This window comes from Hibiscus syriacus, unplaced genomic scaffold (genome assembly GCF_006381635.1).
Source record: "Hibiscus syriacus cultivar Baekdansim isolate YM2019G1 unplaced genomic scaffold, ASM638163v2 tig00111783_pilon, whole genome shotgun sequence".
Taxonomy (NCBI): domain Eukaryota; kingdom Viridiplantae; phylum Streptophyta; class Magnoliopsida; order Malvales; family Malvaceae; genus Hibiscus; species Hibiscus syriacus.
The window spans coordinates 4,800,048-4,812,314 of record NW_024063178.1 but is presented as its reverse complement, the minus strand read 5'-3'; the positions used below and the strand labels follow the sequence as shown (position 1 = coordinate 4,812,314).

Genomic DNA, 12,267 nt, shown 5'->3' with positions numbered 1-12,267 from the left:
AGAACATCAAATGCCTTTTGGATTGTTATAACCAATTTTCATCCCTTAGTGGGAATAGGAATGAGTAATGGACTTTGTAATAGGTAAAGATTATTTAAGATAATTTCAAGATAGTTGTTGACGCACAAATGTCTTATTCGGATTTAAAGAGAAAAAGATATATTCTATTACATTGGTGATAAATGTTTCTGAAAGTATCGATCATATCCTTCTCATGTTATGTAACACCCTAATCCAGCCAGACCAGAAGATCCATGAATTACAATGTTCACAGGACTACCGAAATAGTGACCCAAAAATTTTTCTTTAAAAATATATGTTTGCAAAATACTCTGATAAAAATAATTCCCCACAACAGTTACTATAAAACTTGATAAAAATACGAGTATACAAAATATGGGGAGCTCCAAAAATACATTCAAAATATTAAAATACTGAATATCATTTAAAGTTACGCTCAAAAAAATAAAAGAGTCACAACACTACATGCCATCTAAAGGTGACTCAAGACATACTCTGGAGGTCTCTGAAATATCGGATCTGCAGCACTAGAATATATGGTGATGATAATTTCCCATGATTTGACCCTAAGAACCTGCGTACAAAAACACATTTTGAACGTTGAGATTAGGAGCTCAGTGCCTCGCTAATAACCACACAGTACTATATGCATTCTTTAAATGAAGTGGCTGTGGAACATGTTTATACATGTTATATATTGAACTACTAAACTATGGTAGGCATCATGGTGCAGTTTAAGAGCTACATCTAGGAGCTCACACACCTCTTTAGCATACCAGAATACCCTAGGGTGTCTATGTGAGATATATAGTTGCATGGAAAATGTACATCGAACCTTTGAGTATGTGGGGTGAGATCTCAAGCTGCATCGGAATCGTATACCCCACTAACTTACTCCGTCGAGTCTTGGGGCACTACGCTTAGTTGGCAGCTGAAGTGCATAACATTAACTTGGATCCATTGATTTTCGTATTTTTATAAAGGAAATTGGGTGTCCTGGTTGTTTCTCGGGCGTCAAACAAGACTAGTTTTATGTAAACCTAACTGTTATTGTTTATACTATTCTTATATTAATTATTGTTATCACTTGAAGTGTTATTTATTGTTACTCGGGTGTGGTTGAGGTACCTTAGGTTTAATCTTATATCTATTGAATTATATATTAAAAATTATTCATCAATACCGATACTAGGACCTCATTATCAATATTGAGCCACTTGGTATCGATACCCACCTATTGGTATGGATACTCATTATCTGATATAGGCTATCTGGGTAAGGTAGTATCGATACCCATAAATGAGAATCGATACTCTAGCTCTAGGTATCAATAATAACATGAATACCTATATCAAATGTAGGTTTGATGTTCTAAATATTTCCCCAGTATCGATACTTCCTTTGGGGTATCGATACTCTATGTGAGTATCAATACCAAAATTGTATTCTGAAACGTTGGTCTCAATACCAGCCTGATCAGTATTGAGATCAATTCCCTAGTATCAATACTCTATGAAAGATATCGATACTCCTTTTTTAAAATGCCTAATTTTAAGCTTGTCTAGAGAACATTATCGATAATGTTCACTCAGTATCGATACCCTTTCTACAAAATGTCCAACTCGAAATATCCCATCTTACCACCCTAAAACCCCCAGTGAGGTCTTCAACTGAAATTTAAGTATTTTATTTGATATTAGGGGTCATAAGCAAGTCTAAAAACATATTGAAACACCCAAATTATGAATCTACCATGAAAATGCTTTAAGCTCATTCAACCTACCACATTTCATCTAAATGACCTTCACATGTTATAATAGAGTTAGAAGTGAGTTACCTGAGTACCTAAGCTGTTGAAAATGAAAATGGTTCAACCTAAGGTAAGCTTTTTTCCCCTAGGTTCAGAGCTTTCTCCAATCTCTTTTTCTAAACAAGGCAAATGCAATGGTTACCAACTAAATTTAGGGGTTTAGAAAGGTTTGAAAACACTTCAAAAGGTCTAAACTTCTTAAAAATCAGATTGAAACCAAAGGTTTCCTATGTTTTGAAAATTAGGGGTTGCATCGGTAGCCCAAAGTGCAATTTAGACCCAATTGGGTTTAGGGTGTTACAATTTGCACCAAAAAGTTGATTATTTAATACCTCTCTATTGTGACAATCAGTCAGCTACTCGTTTAGCAGAAAATCATGTGTTTCATGCAAGGACCAAACATGTGGAGTTGCACTACCATTTTGTTAGGAAGAAGGTGTTACAAGAAGGAGTTAAATTGTCCTATGTCAAGACCTATAACCAGGTTGCAAACTTGTTCACAAATGGCTTGAGTACAACTAAGTTGAAAAAGTTTTGCTCACAGCTTGAGATTGTGAAAAGGTTTGGAGTTGGCGTTGAGAGGGAGTGTTAACAATCACTTCCAACTTAGTGTCCTAAAATCTTGGACATGTCAGCAGATGAAATATTCAAATTAGTTCCATTAAAATTGTTAAATGGTTAGCTAAAATCATGGTTTAATATCTGATTGTGATTTTTCTGTTGAGTTATTCTATTTTTTAGCTAAATTTGTTGTGGTTTCAGCCTATATCAAGGATGTAAATCATTAATAAAAAGTGTCTTGAGTTCTTGTTTTTTCATTGACTCTTTGTATAAAATTCATGTTTTATTGTGTGAGTTTTTCTGGTTTTTTTACAGCAAATCTTCCCATTTAGTTTAACATATAAATCCCGAGATTTGTACATCACCAGTGAGAGTTACGGTGGCTACTATGTGCCTCAGCTTGCAAAAACTATTCTTCTCATCGACAAGAATTCGAACCAAACCCTAATTAACCTTAAAGGCTTCGCGGTATGTTCGAATCAATGTTTATCACTCTTAACTTTTAATGTTTAAAAGTATCGTATTCGATGTATATACGAATATAATTTCAGGTCGAGAATGGTTAGGTTGATGATCGTACATGCTATTTAGGCCGATTTGATTATTTATGGACACATACCTTAATTCATATGAAACCAACAAATGAATCCCCACCTATTTCCATTATTTTAATGATAAAGATCCAGAATAATGTGCGAATTTCTCCCAAAAGGCATATACTGAGCCTGGTCTTATTGATGCGTACAACATTTATGCCCCACTTTGTCCACTCGATTCGTTTTCATCCATAAAAACCTCATGTGATTCGGTACGGCAACAGTCATATCTTATATATACATATGATCTTTTAAACATGATAACATGAATCAATTGAATAAAATGATGGATTATATGATTCGCATTTCAGGTGAACTGTTTCGATCCATGCTCGAACCAGTATATGTTATCTTATTTGAATAGAGCAGACGTTCAGGAAGCTCTCCATGCAAAGGTTTCAGCTTGCACCCAGCATCTTGTTTCTGTGTCGTGGTTTCGAATTTAAGTAAATGTAAACGTAACCATATTAAATTATTTCACTTAGCGAGCCGATTCTTCTTGACTGCACTGACAGCGCTGCAACTATTTTACCCATCATCAAGAATCTCATGTCAAATGGCCTGAGAATTTTGTTGTACGGGTAAATAAAACCCATTTTTTTCCCATTCGGTTCATATAATTGTCTTTAAAAAGCTACATTCGATATATTCCGAATTCGATTATTTTGCAGTGGTGACGTAGATGCGGTTGTTCCGGTTACCTCAATCAGATATGCCATAAACAAACTCAAGCTTCCCATCAAGACTTCTTGGCGTCCATGGTCCATCGATGGGGAGGTACAAGTAGGGCTGTAAATGAAACGAGACAGATTGCGAGTTACTTGAGATCGACTCGATCAATGCTCGATAAATACTCGGATCGAATGGACTCGAGCTCCACCCGAGTTCTTAACGAGCCGAAACGAGCTACTTGATATTGGACTCGAAAAGCTCGTGAGCAACTCGAAAATATAATATATTAAGATTTTACTTTTTTTAAATAAATTATTAATAGTATTAACATTTATGTATTGATTTTTTTAGAAATACAATAAGATTTTCATGTATTTAAAGTTCATGTTCGAGTTTGAGTTTGAGGCTTCAATTGAGTTAAGTTTAATATTTTTTTTCATTTCAAGCCTTTTCGAGCTGCTCACGAGCTTCAGTTCATAATTTCGAGTTTTAGTCGAGCTTGAAAGTTTTAAGCTAGCGAGTTTTCGAGTCGAGTCGAGCTCCATTTCAGAATTTTCGATTCGAGTCGAGCTCAGCAATACTTGAACTCGACTCGGCTCATTTATACCCCTAGGTACAAGCAAAACCGTAACACCAACATTTCGTGTTAAATATAGTGTTCATACCTTGTACAACGCGTCCAGAATTATGACATTTTTTCTTGAATTTATCGAATCTAAACAATTAGGTTATGAAGTCCCGAACTACCAACCGGCTCGTGCTCTTACCATGATTTCCTCATTCCTCGGAGGAACTTTGCCTCCACTCCACCATGATCATTTCAGAATAACAGTGAAGATGATTACGTTATCTTTTACAGTTTTTTCAACTAATAGTTAAGGTGTGTGAGACAAATGTATTGTTAAAATAACCCGTAATGCAATGTCCATTAATAAATTTAAGAATTGGTGGAAATGTTTTTTTTTTTGGAACGGACGCAAAAATCTAAGCTAGGGAAAAAACTTAATCTTATAAAATTTCAGGAGAATTAAATAGATTTTTAATAAAAATATATATATAAAAAATATAAAATATATAATAACTTTAGATTTTTAGGAGTGGACCATCCCTCCCGCCCTGCTTATATTTATCCTTGGGTGCTTTATGTTTTGTGACAAATGTATTATATTTGAATATAATTATCATCAGAATTAATTTATATTTATTAGTATATGTAGTACTTTACAAGCTGGATTTAGCCACAATGATATACTATATATTTATTAGTATATATTTGTGTCATGGTTCACGTTCCTTGTTTATTTATTTCTATGATAATGAAGGAAAGGTAAAGGTCTCACCATTTTTTTTTCTTTTTCTTTCATAATCATCTTCTTTTTATTTTCTAAATATTCACAGTAAGTTCAAACAAACAAGAAAACCGCTCTTTTGACAATTTCCTCCAATCTAAATATAAAGTAAGCAAAAATAGAGGTGGAGATTCTTCATTACGTCTACTCCATCCATCAATCTTTCTCCTTTACCAATTTTCATCCAACATTATAATAATGTTTAATTTTTTAAATTTAATCTTATTTTTATTTTTAGATATTATTTAACTAATAATAATTTTTAATTCTATTTCATGAATATAACGGTGATACCACGTTGACACTTGTATCAATCAAGGCCTATTTTTAAAGATTACGAGCACGAGTATCTATCCAAAAGTCTAAATATATATCAATAGGATAATCAAAACTAATGTTAGTTAGAGAGATGACTTCAAAATCAATCCTAAAGGGGGGAGGAATGTATTACAATAGCAGAGAAAACGTGTTATAAGAGTGGATGAAAAATATCAATCATTTTTTATTAGAAGACTGGAAGACTTATTAAACAAAAACCCAAAACTATTAAAAGTTACATAATGGTCTTTCGATTATAGGGTGTTGCATCGTTGAATCCTTCGACTATTAAAAGTTACAATATGGTCATATGTGTAATGCCCCAAACATTGAATTAGGGACTTTATTGAAAGGATTTAAAATTTGAGGATTTATTTGATTAAAAGATAAAAGATGAGAATGAATTGGAATAGTAGTTTAGACTAAATTGTAGTAATGAATTATTAAGAGGGCATTTTGGTCCTTTAAGGGGAAATGAATTAAAAATTTATTTTAATAAAGTATTAAAGTAAAGAGGGGAAATGGGAAATTAGGTTACCAAAAAGTCATCTCCTTTTTTCCTCTTCTTCCCGTGGCTTTGCGCTCTCCTCCATAGCTTCTACGGTAAACTTCACTTAATCAGTTTTTCCTTTCGATTATGGGTTGCTTTTGCAACCTTAAGTGATATGTAAGTTTAATGAAGGGTTAAATAGGATTAAAACCAAGTTATGGAGGAAATATTAGAGAATTAAGAAAATGGGTTTTGAAATGATATGTTAAGATAGGAGTGTTTATGGATGTTTACTAGTAGTTTTGACTTGTCAAAGTAGTAAGTGAGAGATTAGAAGCATTGGATGGGTTTAAAAATAAGTTAGAAAAAGTGGTGTGATCTTTATAATGGAATGTTCTTGGGATATTTTAGATGTTTTAAGAAGCTTAATGAATGAAGGTTAGTAGGAATAAGCAAATAAGAGTTTAATAGTATTATTGGGTATAAACATATGGAAATTTGACCAAATTTGGGTAAGAATCGGGCTAAAAAATGGAAAATCTGGGTAAGTGTATCGTTACTAATAGAACAATACCGATACTATAGCCTTGAAATTGAAAGAATCAGCTGGGAAGTATTGATACTGATGCAAGACGTATCGATAATATGAGGAAGGTATCGATACCATTGTTAACAGAATGCAAAAATGCTATCGATACCGTAATAGAGTATCGATAACATAGTATATTAGTATCGATACCATGGTAGGGGTATTGATACTAGTGAGCCAGAAATTTTAGAATAGGCTGATATTGTTATGGAAAATTAAATAATATGTACTCTTGAGTAATGTTTAAGTATAATTGTTAGGAAATATATTAATAATTGATATTGTATGTGTCTTTATTGGATTCTTGAGTAGATCAAAATCCCGCTCCTGAGTCAAGCAAAACAAAAGGCAAAGGAAAAATACCTGAGTAATCAACTTTGTGTTTTGTATAAAATAGAGAGGCAATCCATATGAGTGCATTTATTTTATACGTATATGTTACGGTAGTAATAGATGTATGATTGATTGATATATGTATGGTGATTACCAAATGGGCACTTTGTGTGGAAAAAGTTAAGAAATTCGTAATTTGTTTATGAATTTCCGTTTTGGGCATTTTTGTGTGCTAAAAGTTAAGAAATTCATAATTTGTTTATGTATTTCCGTATTAGGCACTTTGTGTGCAAAATGTTAAGAAATTCATAATTTGTTTATGAATTTCCATATTGGGCACTTTGAGTGCAAAAAGTTAAGAAATTCATAATTTGTTTATGAATTTCCGGATTGGGCACTTTGTGTGCAAAAAGTTAAGAAATTCATAATTTATTTATGAATTTCTGTATTGGGCACTTTGTGTGCAAAAAGTTAAGAAATTCATAATTTGTTTATGAATTTCTGTATTAGGCACTTTGTGTGCAAGAAGTTAAGAAATTCATAATTTGTTTATGAATTTTCGTATTGGCACTTTATGTGGAAAAACTAGGAAATTGTGTGAATTTCTGTATGTTGAAATAGAGAGAAGAGTAATGAGAAACAATGGCTTGAGTTTTCCATTGATTAAGAGTGGATATATACACACAAGATGTGGCACATAGAAATAGGAAACTAGCCTAGAGTTAGGGGATTACAACTAATTACAAGGCACATAAATAAGAGACTAGCCTAGAGTTAGGGAATTACAACTAATCACAAGAATATTATAATTGATTACAATAATTTAAAATTTAAATAAAATTTGTTATAATTAATTCTCTAATATGCCACCTCAAGATGGAGCTCCGGAGGAGACACTAATCTTGACCCTTAAGTCTTGGAATCGGCTTCGTAGAAGCGGTTTGGTAAGAGCGTCGGCAAGTTGATCTACTGAGGAAACATGAGTAACACGAAGAGCACCTGATTGAACTTGACCCCGAATAAAGTGATAGTCAAGTGCCACATGTTTCATGCGCGAATGAAAGACTGGATTAGAACAGAGATATGTGGCACCAACATTATCGTAGTAGATAACAAGCGGTGTAGGAAGAGTGATGCCAAGTTCTGTGAGAAGGGAACAAATCCAATTGAGTTCAGAAGTAGTAGCGATAACTGATCGATACTCTACTTCCGTGGAGGATCGAGCAACTGTACGCTATTTCTTGGATGACCAAGAAATAGAATGACAACCAAGATCGACAATATAGGCACTCGTTGAGGTATAGTCATATTTGTTTCCACCCCAATCAGCATCTGAGAAGGCATGAAGGGATAGTGGATTTTCCATGTGAATGAATAATCCATGAGTTAATGTGCCACATAGATATCGAAGCAGTCGTTTTGTAGTATTCCAATGTTCAGACGTTGGGCGATGCATGAATTGAGAAAGCTTGTTAACAGCATATGCTATGTCTGGGCTAGTGAGGAAAAGATACTGTAGACTACCAACAATTGTTCTATATTCTGTGCAGTCAGTTAGAGCTGTACCTAAATGAAATGTGAGATTTCTATTTGTAACAAGTGGTGTAGCAACAGGTTTTGCACCAATCATTTTTGTTCGGGAAAGAAAATCAGTGATATAGTGCCTTTGAGTAAGTAGCAGTCCGGATGGAGTGGTTAGAACCTCAATGCCGAGAAAATAAGACAAGGTGCCAAGATCCTTGATTGAAAATCTTTGTGCCATGAGGTCAATGTAGCGCTGAATAATATTGGTGTTGGTGCCTGTGATAATAATGTCATCCACATAAACAAGTAGATATATAGTAGTGTCACCTGAGTGAAGAATGAATAGGGAAGTGTTTGCATGAGAGTTTGTGAACCCAGACTCAATGAGGAATTGGCGAAGTTCAAGGTACCAAGCCCGGGGGGCCTGCTTGAGTCTATATATAGCCTTCTTTAGTTTGCATACATGTGTTGGATTTTCTTTATCAACAAGTCCTGGAGGCTGGGCCATGTATCCAATTATCACAATTGTCAACCTCTACTGAGTGCCAGGCTTAGAATAAGTCGTATTGTTGTCAACTTGACAACTGGACTAAAAGTGTCATGATAATCCACTCCAGGTCGCTGATGAAAGCCTTTGGCAACTAATCTAGCTTTGTACCTATCAATAGAACCATTAGGAAGCCATTTAATACAAAAAACCCACTTACATCCAACAAGATTCTGCAAAGAAGTAGATGGAACAAGCTCCCAAGTTCCATTCCGAACAAGAGCATCAAACTCATCATTCATAGATTATCTCCATTTAAGATCTTTTAGGGCTTGAGAAATAGTATGAGGCTCAATGTCTGATGGTTGAGAAATGATAGCAGTGAGGTTCATTTTGGTTAGGGGTTTATGGATGTTGTTTTTCGATCTAGTGGTCATGGGATGGGTATTTTGATGGGTGGGTTGCGTTATGATTGAAGCAGAAGAGGTCTCAGAATTATGTGGTTCTAGTGGTAAATGGTCGATGATGGTTTCTTGGCGATTAATCGAGCTGTGTTTGGGTAAAGGAAGGTCTATGGACAGGGATCGACAGTCGACTGATGAGGAAGGGCAGTGGTTTGTTTGGGTATTTTGTGACTGATGTTGACATGAAGAATCCCTTTGTGGATGCGTATTGAGTGAGCCACTTGAAATTGGTAAAATTTGGACCGGGGGAAGCCATTTGGAAATGATCTCTGGGGTGGTACGCGATAGATGGATTTGGTGAGTGCTAAAAGGAAAGGAGTTTTCAAGAAATTTGACATGACGAGAAATGTATATTTTAGAAGTGGATAGAGCGAGACAGATATATGCACTTTGTGTTGAAGAGTAACCAAGAAAGACACAAGGAGTGAGACGAGAGTCAAGTTTATGCTGAGAATAAGGACGAAGCCACGGATAACATAAGCAACCAAACACCTGAAGTTTAGTGTAGTTAGGTTGAGACTCAAAGAGTTTCTCAAAAGGAGATGAAAGATGTAATGTGGGTGTGGTCATACGGTTGATGTGATATACAACAGTGGCAAAGGCATTAGTCCAATAAGTTAAAGGCATTGATGCATGAGTAAGGAGAGATAGACCAGTTTCAACAATATGTCGATGACTTCGTACAGAAAAACCATTATGTTCTGGTGTATGGGGTGGTGTAGTAAGATGTGATATACCATTGGTGGAGAGGAAAAGATCAAGGGCTTGATATTCACCACCATTATCTGAATAGAAGGTAACAATTCGATGTTTAAATTGGTTTTCGACTAATGCCATGAAATATACAAATACATTATACACATGAGATTTTCGTTTAAGGGGATAATACCAAATATATCGTGTATAATGATCAAAAAAAATAACATAGTATTGAAAACCATCAACAGAATAAACAGGGAGGTCCAGACATCAGAAAAAATAAGTTCAAGCGAGTGAGATGAGGTTAAGGTAGAAGAAGAAAATGGAATTTTATGACTTTTATTATATGAACAGGCATTGTAATATGTGGAGGAGGATAACGGACTAGACAATGGTAAAGGAAATTTGGAAAAAATATTTTTCAAAATAGTAAATGATGGATGACCTAGTCTAGAGTGCCACTCGGACGAAGTGGTCTTAACACTGGAAAATGCAAGCAATAGTGGAGAGGAAACTGAAGGGAATGTACTCGGCCACTCATATACGCCATCCTTAGGTTCACCCATCAAAAGGATTATCCCCGTGTTTAGATTCTTCACCTGAAAAGCAGAGGGTGAGAATTCAACAGAAACATGGTTATGAGTGCAAAATTGATAAATTGAAATTAAGTTCTTTTTCATGGAAGGGACACAAAGAACATTTTGTAAAGGTGCGAGAGGAAGTAGGTATAGTGGTAGAACCAGTATGGGTTATGTGAAGAACCGATCCATCACCAATCATGACATCATCATATCCTTGGTACGAGCTATGAAGAGAGAGATTGCTCAAGTCAGATGTAACGTGGTGAGATGCTCCACTATCCAGCAGCCAAGTAGTTGTAGTGTTGTTGCCCAGAATAGCATGATTGGCTCGTGGTTGCTAGGGTGTGGAGGGGCGATATCCCTGAGAGCCTTGAGGACGAGATATTGGTGATTGTTGATTAGTGACAAGCTGAAACATCGAGCATCGTTTGGCAGTGTTTCCTTGAGTGTTGCATGCTTGACAACGACCCAAATAAGGTTTGGGTTGGTGTTGATCATGAGGAGAAAGTATAGTGGTAAGGCCTGATTATTGTGAATTGGTGGCTGATGGATGCCAATTTGGACGATTTTGAAAGGCTGTGGGATTTTTCGTGGCTGGTAGTGATAGGGAAGGTGGTTGAGCAATCTGAAGAGATGCTTCTTTGTTGAGAAGTTTCTCATGATGTTCAGCAAAAGAAATTGGTGTGTCATAGGCATTAATGGCATCAATGACAGATTTATACTCATCACTTAGTCCTTCTAGAACCCGATCAATAAGATCCTCATCATCAATTGGCTTCCCTAGAAGAGCAAGTTCATTGGTACGAGTCTTTATCGCCTGCATGTATTAACTAATTGATTTTGAGCCCTTGGTACACCGCTTTAATTGTTCCTTCAATTGTTTAATATGACCATGAGATGGTTTGGCGTAGGTATTAGCTAAGGTTTGCCATGCATCAAGGGAAGTGGTGGTGCGGGCAATAAGCGGTTGTAGTGCCAGTTGCAGTGTGAGCAATATTGACCCTTGGAATTGTAGTTGAAATGTGAATTCGGAAATAAAATAAATTTGGATATTATTGTTTGAAATTGTTTTAAAAATTTTAATAATTATAAATGTTTGTTTAAATTGATATTATTATGATTTAATGTAATGATAATAGCTAAGACCGCAAACCAAATAAACTTTTAATAAATCATTCGTAAATTGTTTAGCGAGAAGTTCATTTATGTTCATTTATTTATTAAACGAATAAACATTAACAGAATTGTGTGTTCGTTTAATTAAATGAATGAACAGGAACAAAGGGCTCGTCCGCTTATTTGCGTGTTCTCATTCTTGGATCATCGTAATCTTTGTAATGCTGCCATGATTTGTAGGCAATGGTGATCAGCTAGTGCTCATGAGGATATTTGGAGGTGTTAGAACTTGGAAAACCGGAATATATCTCTTGAACAATGTGAGTCTAAGATTTGCTCAATATCTCTACTTAGTTCTCATTTATTTTAAACAGTGTGCTCCAAACAAAGTTTAGAAATTGCTTGGAGTTGACATTATTTTTTAGATAAGAAAACTATATGGGTATTCGATTATAATATTATTTTACATGAGAAAATGGTACATTGATGTAATGAAATTGGATGACATACTGCAATAACGTTGCATTTTGATTTTGTAGTTGATGACATTTGTCAAAGATATCCAAATACCACTAAAGTGAACCTGAGTGGCACTCCTAGCATGCACCTTCTTGTTATGAAAGCTGTCCATTCATTACGTAATATTTTGTAGACATA

General features: G+C 35.1%; 1 pseudogene; it reads left to right on the top strand.

Annotated features, from left to right (window-relative positions):
* The window catches only part of LOC120170621, a 49,483-nt pseudogene extending 45,666 nt beyond the window's left edge, over positions 1 to 3,817 (top strand).
* The last annotated feature ends 8,450 nt before the right edge of the window (positions 3,818 to 12,267 follow it).